The 10,055-nt window shown below is 42.8% G+C and overlaps 1 long non-coding RNA gene across 3 annotated transcripts; it reads right to left on the bottom strand.

Moving 5' to 3' along the window:
• Positions 1–6,513: 6,513 nt before the first annotated feature.
• Positions 6,514–9,790, bottom strand: LOC121576062. Of its 3 annotated transcripts, XR_006002424.1 has the most exons (6): positions 9,747–9,789; positions 9,354–9,371; positions 9,002–9,077; positions 8,670–8,758; positions 8,436–8,540; positions 6,514–6,554 (listed from the first exon to the last, which is right to left on the bottom strand). It is a non-coding gene; the product is annotated as an uncharacterized LOC121576062 (long non-coding RNA). The 3 variants fall into 3 exon arrangements; XR_006002423.2 differs by lacking the exon at positions 6,514–6,554 and having other exon boundaries at positions 8,332–8,540; XR_006002425.2 differs by lacking the exons at positions 6,514–6,554; positions 9,354–9,371 and having other exon boundaries at positions 8,332–8,540; positions 9,747–9,790.
• Positions 9,791–10,055: the final 265 nt, after the last annotated feature.

Below are 10,055 nucleotides of genomic sequence, written 5' to 3'. Positions count from 1 at the left end.
TGAGGCCAATGGTGGCTTTAAAACAGTTAGAAAGTTTAATGGCTTTGATAGGAGAAAACTGAGGATGAATCATCAACATTGTAGTTACTCCACAATACTAACCTAATTGACAGAGTATTGTCACGAACCGGCTCAAGTTCGTAACAAAAGGGAGACACGTGGAGACAAGGAATACTTAAAGTATATATTTATTAACTAAAGTAAACTAACTCAAATAACAATGGGGTGTGTAATCAGTAATCAGTAGTGTAAGTGAGTGTTTGCTTGCATAAATGTAATATGGAAAAGTGTTGAGAGGTGCCAAAGCAAACAACCAAAAACACCACCAAAAATACCACAACCAAAGTCAAAGTATCTGCCTGGAGAGAGTCTCCTTCATGAATGTGGAAGAGGTCCATTTATGCTGGGACACACCCGGCCCAGGTGTTTCCCATGTAGCTGACGACCCTCCCAACTCCGCCCACCGGCATCCTAATAAGGAAACAAGAGCAAAGAGAGAATACGGCAGACAGAGTGGGAGGGTCGTCACACCCCCCCCCCCCATAAGACCGGGGACCAACAAGGACCCCGGACCAACGTACCAGCCCCTGCGTCCCAACCCGACAAATTGTACATGTTCACACCTCCACTTGCCCCCCCCCCCCCATCATCCTCCTCTCCAGACCTCAGCAACCTTTACACAGGAAGCAACCTTTAAGAGGAAAGAAGAACACAAGACTAGGAAGGGACAAACAGGAAAGATTGAACATGACAAAATCAAACAATGGTCGGTCACATCAATATTCATGAACAGGGCGCACGAGAGAGCGCATCAGCAATCACGTTATTCAGTCCCCCGGATGTGCCGCACATCTAGATGGAAGGATTGTAAAAATAAACACCATCTCATTATCCTCTGATTAGGGCACCTCATGGACCTCAAAAAGGTGAGAGGGTTATGGTCGGTGTAGACCACAATAGGTACTACACCCGACCCAACATACACTTCAAAGTGTTGTAGCGCCCATATAAGTGCTAATGCTTCTTTTTCAATGACCGAATAGTTCAACTGATAATGGTTAAACTTTTTGGAAAAGAAACTAACAGGCCTCTCAACCCCAGCCACATCTGCTTGCAGCAAAACTGCACCCGCCCCCACATGACTAGCATCCACCTGCAAGGTAAATGACAAATCCACACGAGGAGCAGCCAGTACCGGAGTTGAAGTAAGCAACCTCTTTGCATCTTCGAAAGCCTGTTGACAATGAGAAGACCATACGTACACAGCCTTAGCTTTCAGCAAATCTGTCAAGGGAGCGACCACAGTAGAGAAGTTCCTACAAAAACCACGATAATACCCAATCATTCCCAAGAAACGCATCAGTTCCTTTTTAGTAGCTGGTAGTGGAAAAGCATCAATAGCTACCACTTTAGCCCGAACAGGACGCACTTCACCCTGCCCAACCACCTTTCCAAGGTATGTAACAGTCGCCTGAGCAAACTCACATTTAGCCAAATTTATCGTGAGGCGACCCGCAGCCAGACGTCCAAACAAGGCTTGAATACGGGACAGATGTTCCTCCCAAGTATCTGCATATATCACTACATCGTCCAGATAAACAGCGCACCCGGCCAGACCAGAGACAACCCTGTTCATAAGTCACTGAAAAGTGGCAGGCGCATTACGCAGTCCGAAACTCATAACCGAATACGAGTACAGACCAAAAGGTGTATTCAAGGCAGAGATTTCACGTGCCCTACTCGTCAGTGGCACCTGCCAATAGCCCTTTAACAGGTCAAATTTGCTCACAAACTTAGCTGCGCCGACTTGATCAACACAGTCCTCCATCCGAGGAAGAGGAAATGAATCCGGCTTAGTGACATCGTTTACCTTACGGTAGTCCGTACAAAATCTATTTGTTCCATCCGATTTACTGACCAAGATACAGGGAGAAGCCCAACTGGAGAAAGAAGGCTCTGCTATTTTACTCTCCAGCATGTACCGACCTCAGCATCCAGACAACGCAGTTTCTCTGAAGAAACTCTATAGAACCGTTGACGAATGGGGTCAGCATCTCCAATGTCAATATCATGTTCTATTAAGTTTGTACGTGTAGGTGTATCAGAAAACAACCCTGGAAATCTCCGAATCAAACCAACTATCTCTTTCCGCCCATCAACAGGTAGATGAGTAAGAAGGCTATCTAAAATCTCCAGTGTCTCTGAATTTTTCAATCTACCCTGCAGTATGCAATCGTCGGGACCAGAAACATCTTCCTGCTCCTGCACAGACCTAGCATGACCAGAACTCTTGGAATAAACAGTATCAGCCAAAAGAACAGCCTTACCGTCCTCTGTAGACTCCCACTGTTCAGTCTCAGAGGAACGTGCATAATAGGGTTTTAACAAATTTACATGGCACAGTTGGTGTGCTTTCCTCCGTTCTGGAGTGGCAACTAGATAATTTTGCTCAGTGTACTGGCGCACCACTGTATATGGACCTTGAAACTTGGCTTGAAAAGGAGAACCAACAATTGGCAGCAGAGCCAGAACCTGATCACCTGGACTAAACTGACGAGGCTCAGCTCGGCGATCATATATGCTCTTCATCCTGTCCTGTGAAGATGATAGCTTCTCTTTAGCCATTTCACCAGCGGCATACAAGCGTCGCCGAAAATCACCCACATATGATAACAGGGACTGAGGAGGCTCGGGAGACTTCCAGTCATCCTGGAGAACAGATAAAAGCCCACGCACCCGATGTCCAAACACTAGGTCATTTGGGCTAAAACCCGTGCTCTCCTGTGAAACCTCCCTAGCAGCTAACAATAACCAAGGCAACCCCTCCTCCCAATCCTTTTCCATCTCAGTACAATAAGCTCTCAACAAAGACTTAAGTGTTTGATGGAAACGTTCCAGTGCTCCTTGACTTTGGGCATGATAGGCGCTAGACAAGTTGTGTTTAATATGGAGTTGTTGGAGAACCTGACCAAAGAGATTAGAGGTGAAATTAGATCCTTGATCACTTTGAATGACCTTAGGGATTCCAAACAGTGAGAGAAACTGAGTCAAAGCTTTTAACACAGCCTTAGTCGTGATAGACCGGAGAGGATAGGCAGCAGGAAACCTAGTGGTCTGACACATCACAGTCAACAAATAATTACTACCCTTTCTAGAACGAGGCAGAGGACCAACACAATCAATAATCAAATACTCAAAAGGTTTACTGAGTACAGGAATAGGGAACAGTGGTACCGGCTTAATAGCTTGATTAGGTTTACCAGTTAATTGACAGGTGTGACAAGTTTTGATGAAATCAGAAACATCCCTCTTTAATCTTGGCCAAAAGAAATGTCGTAATATACGATTGTAGGTTTTTCTCACACCCATATGCCCAGCAACGTCATTGTGAGAAGTTGTTAGCACCAACTCACGAAGCTTAACTGGTACCACCACCTGACTAATCGCCTCCCCCAGAAAACAACTACCATGAGACATCCACTTTCTCATCAGGACCTCTTCTTGTAGAAAATAGCCCTGTGCGTCATCTCCCAACTGTTCCACAGGCACAATTTGGTCCCGCAACTCTTCTAATGTAGGGTCAGTCCGTTGCGCCTCGATTAAATCGGAGCGGGATATAGATAACGGGATAACAGGGAAAACAGTAACAGACTTCTTTGTGGTATTCTCGTTAGCCAGCTCCATGACCAGGTCGTCATGGATCATAGAACGCGTCACTGCACACGCAGAAAACACCTCTGGGAAATTCTGCACACTCATCAGGAATCCCTACAATTGACGGCTTAGTGGAAACCACTAAAGATGGAAACGCGATAGGCCACACACGCTCCCCAGCCAAGTTATTTCCAAGGATCACGTCAATACCCTCAATAGGCAATGAAGGACGCACCCCCACAACAACCTCACCTTTCACCAGTCCACAATCCAACATCAGTTTATGCAATGGAACTGACAGAGTGTTCAAACCTATTCCCCTAATTAGAACACTATTCCCCGAATCAGTCTCCGCAGAGAAGGGTAACACAGATTCCAACACAAATGATTCAGAGGCACCTGTGTCTCTTAGGATCTTTACTGGCACTAGGTTCTTACTTCCTACCATAGACACAAAACCCTCCGTAACGAAAGGTAAATAGTCGGGATCAATATAACCTTTCACCTGGCTCTGGGCATGAGACAATGCGTCAGGAGTGAACTGATGTGGAACAGGCGCTGCTAACGCTGCAGGCCTCGATTTACCATAAGCACCTGTACTGAATTTACCCCTAGACCTAAGAATCGGACATTCATTTTTCCAATGACCTAATTCTTGACAGTAGTGACACTCTTGACCAACGTCAGTTTTACCACGGGTATCAGGCTCAACTCTAGTTGAATGAAACTCTGCCCGGGAACCGAAGTATCTCGGCGAGCGAGGCCCAAATCTCTGCGAACGCCCCCACTCACTCCGAATACGGGGTTCTGCAAAAACATTTGTGAGTCAACACATATTCATCTGCCAAAACCGCAGCTTCAGCGACAGTCTTTATTTTTCGTTCGTTAATGTACGTCGCTATACGATCAGGGATTGTGTCCTTAAATTGTTCTAACATAATCAGATCACACAGCCCTTGGAAAGTCATAACTGCAGAGGCAGAACACCAGCGATTGAACTGTGAAGATAATATTTGCGCAAACTCAACATGAGTCTGCTGATCATCCCTTTTTAAAGTTCTAAATCGTTGGCGGTAAGCCTCAGGGACCAATTCATAACTCTGTAACACAGCCGTTTTAACCTTCTCATAACTAACACTGTCTGCTACACTAAGAGCTGAATATGCTTCTTGCGCTTTACCAGTCAGCACACACTGCAACATCAAAGTGCGATCAGAATCAGGCCAACTCCTAGCGTCAGCAACACGCTCAAACAACGAAAATAATGTCTCCGGGTCCTTTTCATTAAACTGGGGCAACAACCGTAAATTCCCAACAATATCAAATGTGTCTGGATTACGACCAAAAGAGGAACGACCCCTAGGTAACTCTGGGTCACCTTCCCAGAGCAAACTCTCCCCTGAGAGCTTTCCTTCCCTAACCAACTCTAGTCGCTCTTGTTGCAGCTTGATTTTAGCACGCTCCATATCCTGTTTAAATTCCAATTCCCTTTCATATTTTACACGATCATGCTCCATTTTAGCTCTTTGTCCATTTCGTTCATGCTCCATTTTAGCTTGTTCATGCTCCAGCTGTAACAGAAGCAGTTCTTTCTGCTGTTCAAAAAGAAGACTACTATGACTAACCGATGGAGCGGTCATTGTAACATATCGGGGAGACAACGTGTCCTCAGCAGAGGCTGCCCCAGTGGTAACATCCAGAATACCACTCTCCATCAAATTGGCCTTCAATATTAACCTAATAGAATTTTTTAGGCGTTTATCACTAATTTCAACCTTGTAGTGTTCAGCAACCTTCAACAGCTGTTCTTTAGTACATAATTCTAACAGTTCTTCTGATGGAAAGCGAATGAACTCGTCTACATTAGACGCCATAATCAGGAAGAAAAAAAAAATATATATATATATATCATAATAATCTTGCTCAACCCCTCTGCTGAGCACACCAGACACAAGAGAAATGACAATCACACCGAGCACCACAGAAGAGAGCTGGGATATGGAGCTTCCCCATAACCTACAATAACTCAACCCTAGTCTTCGTGTGGATTCGCGGTGGGTAATTACGCACTGTAGCCCGCTGGCAAGGAATTAAACCCCCAGCACGCTGGTAGATTCCACCAAGCCACGGATGTGCCCCCGAGACAACTGCTCAGTCCACAGACACCACACAAAAATAACAAACATTTAACCATGCCCAACATATCCCAAAACAAAACACGTCACTAAGCCTATCAGGGGAAAAAGCTATAGCTCCGGGTAGAAAATGTCACTACCCTACCCAATCTCCCACTGAGGTACACAGCCGATTGTACTCACCTCCTCAGACCGATGCCCCAACAGCGAGTAGAGCAAGAGTTTCCAGGCTGGGCAGGGACTGGAAACTAACCAATGTACTCTCTCCAACGCAGTACACAACCCAAAGAAAACCAATACTGGGCCTATCAAACTCAAACAAACTAACAAAATTTACACAAAAAAAACCTACAGAATTGAACATTAACTCCACGTTCTCCCAAACACAACCAGTTCAAGATCCCGGACGAGCCCCCACTTGTCACGAACCGGCTCAAGTTCGTAACAAAAGGGAGACACGTGGAGACAAGGAATACTTAAAGTATATATTTATTAACTAAAGTAAACTAACTCAAATAACAATGGGGTGTGTAATCAGTAGTGTAAGTGAGTGTTTGCTTGCATAAATGTAATATGGAAAAGTGTTGAGAGGTGCCAAAGCAAACAACCAAAAAGACCACCAAAAATACCACAACCAAAGTCAAAGTATCTGCCTGGAGAGAGTTTCCTTCATGAATGTGGAAGAGGTCCATTTATGCTGGGACACACCCGGCCCAGGTGTTTCCCATGTAGCTGACGACCCTCCCAACTCCGCCCACCGGCATCCTAATAAGGAAACAAGAGCAAAGAGAGAATACGGCAGACAGAGTGGGAGGGTCGTCACAGTATGCACTCACTAACTGTAAGTCGCTCTGGATAAGAGCGTCTGCTAAATGACTAAAATGTAAATGTAAAAGAAGGAAACCTGTACATGCATTGTGTTTGCAATAAGGCACTAAAGTAAAACTGCAAATAATGTGGCAAAGAAATTAACTTTATGTCCTGAATAAAGAAGTGTAATGTTTGGGGCAAATCCAACACAACACATCACTGAGTACCACTCTTCATATTTCCAAGCATGGTGGTGGCTGCATCATGTTATGGGTATGCATGTCATTGGCAAGGACTAGAGACTTTTTTAGGATAAAAAGAAACCGAATAGAGCTAAGTACAGTCAGAATCCTAGAGGAAAACCTGGTTCAGTCTGCTTTCCAACAGACACTGGGAGACAAATTCCCTCTTCAGCAGGACAATAACCTAAAACACAAGGCCAAATATTCACTGGAGTTGCTTACCAAGATGACATTGAATGTTCCTGAGTGGCTTAGTTACAGTTTTGACTTAATTCGGCTTGAAAACTTATGGCAAAAAAAAAAAAATGGCTGTCTATATAATGTATATTGCATATATTTTACAATCCAGTTGTGCAAAGCTCTTGGAGACTTACCCAGAAAGACACAGCTTTAATCGACTCAGGGGTGTGAATACTTATGTAAATGAGATATTTCTGTATTTCATTTCCAATACATTTGCAAAAATGTCAAAAACGTGTTTTCACTTTGTCATTATGGGGTATTGTATGTAGCTGTGTGAGAGAAAATATTATAATTGAATCCATTTTGAATTCAGGCTGTAAGAAAACAACATGTGGAATAAGTTAAGGGGTATGAATACTTTCTGAATGCACTGTATATCTGCAGGAAAATGATAAATATGTGAATGTTTGAAAGGGGGTCATATAAACATTGCCTTATTTATATTTTTACAGACAATATTAAGTGAATTCTGTCTGAATTAGTCTATAATGGGCATAGTTTCTCAGACCAAATTTCCATTCTGGCTGAAACAAAGCAATCTGATCATGCTCCAGTCAAATACAGCTATAGGGAATGCCTATACATTGTCCAATCTCCTTCCACACATTGATTTCATTCTTTGCATCTTTATTCAGAAACAAACAAACTTGAAATTAAGTGCTGTTTCAGTGTCTTGTTGCAGGTTGTGCAATGTTCAAAAGTGTGTGTGATATTAGCATTAACTTGTGTGTGTGGTGTCAAGTGTGGATGGTCCTATGTATGCAAATAGCCGAGATTGGATATTTCAGCACCATGGACAGCAGCGACATTGGGATAGCGAGATCTGTAATTCAGCAACACATGACACTGGATAGCGGCTGTCTCAGGTGAACTTGGCATTGGGAAAATCCCATCTAATAGGAAACGAGGCATAGGAGGCAAAAAGACTGAAGGAGAAGACTCCCACAGGAACTCTATGCTTAACTGTTCTGCCACATTCATTTCAAATGTTACATTTTTCGATTTGTAAATAAAAGGGAACACATCTGCAAATAATGTAAATTGACTTTTCTAACTACACTGTACAGCTTTAGTGTGTCTGTGTGTCATAGGTACAACTGCAAGCAATTCGCTTCTCAAATCCTTCTCAAATGTCTGTTTAATGTGAGAAACTAAATTAAAAACAACCGTTAGACTAATACAATGCGTACTGTCACAAATTATTACTATTCCCAACAAGACAACGAAGTGATGGTCTTTACCCACCATGGAGACTTATAAAGGCTACTTCCCCCCCACCAAAAGTTCCCACGCAGAGCGATGTTGTTTACTACATCATTATGCAGGCCAGAGCTTTAGAACAATCACACACCTTGGCTTTTTCTCTGGACTCAGTCTCCCACTTGGTGACTGCAGTCTGTTTCTCTTCCAGTAGATGACGCAGTTCGTTCAGCTTGTCCTCTCTGCGATCTTTGTCCTGTCACAGAAAGCAAGCAATGATCACTATTTTTCATTAGGACATTATGGACAGGTTTAACTTCAAGAGCCCTCTCCGTACACAAACACAGCGATAACCATGAATGATAAAGGTCAGTGATGGTAACACCTTTAGCTCCAGTCTCTGATGCTCCTCCTGCTCCTTCCTCTCTCTCTCCAGCCTCCCCTGCTCCTCTTTCTCAGCCAGGAGTCAAGCCTCTACACAGCAGAGGTGGAAAGGAGTCATGGGTCAAACATACAGTACATGCTATTGAAGTAGCCCCATGAATGTATCTGATGTCTTACTGATGTATCACTGTGCATACTATTGAAGCATCTCATAATACAAATGGCAGTTCAATAGCACAGATCAAACGGTACAAATGCACACACAGACATACAACCATTAGCATACAACAAAGGTTTTGTCATGGATTGAATGATAACGAGAAATGACAGTACCCTCTTCCTTTTGTCTTCTCTCATCCTCCTCTTTCTGAAGTTGCTCTTTTCCAGCCTTACTGAGCTTGCCTCCTTTCTAAATCAACAATTCAACTTAATGAACAAATGTAATCAATTGTGATCATAGACACATTTGCAAACTAATGAATTATTGCAAGTTGTGTGCATTACAAAAGTTGAGTGTGAAGGTAAAGAACATAGCTATCTAAAGAACTTAGACTCAGAGATTCTGGGGAGAAATTGAGAACATGCTATTATATTCAATTTAGCTAGCTATATCTACTAGGTCTAGCATGTTATATCTCTCATGAATCGATATTATGCTATTCATAACAGTAGTTAACAGAGTCACCTTTGCATCCTTGGGTGGCTAACAAGGAGAGAACATACAGAATAGAAAGTTAGGGGATATAGTATTTAGCTGTAGCAAGATAATGCTGAAAGAAACAAAAAGAGAAAAATACAGACTTGCAGCAGCATCATAATTGCAGTAGCACTTGCAGTAAAGAGAAAGCTGATTTGCAGTGACTTGCTTGCTAGCTAGCTAACGTTAGCTAGATTACTTAGCTAGCTAAACCAGAGTTAGCTAACTAGCTATGTAGCCAGTTTGTTACTTGCCAGAGCAAGTACTTATGCAACTAGCTGTATCTAGCAACTTAATATCTTAACAACCTAACCAGATATTTATTTTCTTACTCACTAGCTACATAATAAAGTAGCTACCATTTGTTTGAAAACTGCTCACCATCTTCTCTTGGTGGGATATCTATCAGCCGTCAACTCTTTTCGCTTCCAAGTTACCATGGAAACGGTAACGCACGCACAGTACTTCAATATTTTGGTTTGCGACATGTACAACGATTTATGGCGTTGTTTATGAACTCGTGTTAGATTTTGATTGTATGACTTCATTTGCCCTTTTTATATATAAAAAAGGGGTCATACAATCAAATTAAGTGATAAAATCAAAACAAATAAGAAAAAAAGGCTAATTAATTAATACAATCAAAATCTTGACACACAGGTCCATGTATGCACGTGTTCGAGAGGATCA

Source organism: Coregonus clupeaformis, unplaced genomic scaffold (genome assembly GCF_020615455.1).
Source record: "Coregonus clupeaformis isolate EN_2021a unplaced genomic scaffold, ASM2061545v1 scaf2501, whole genome shotgun sequence".
Taxonomy (NCBI): Eukaryota; Metazoa; Chordata; class Actinopteri; order Salmoniformes; family Salmonidae; genus Coregonus; species Coregonus clupeaformis.
This window is presented reverse-complemented; position numbering and strand designations above follow the sequence as displayed.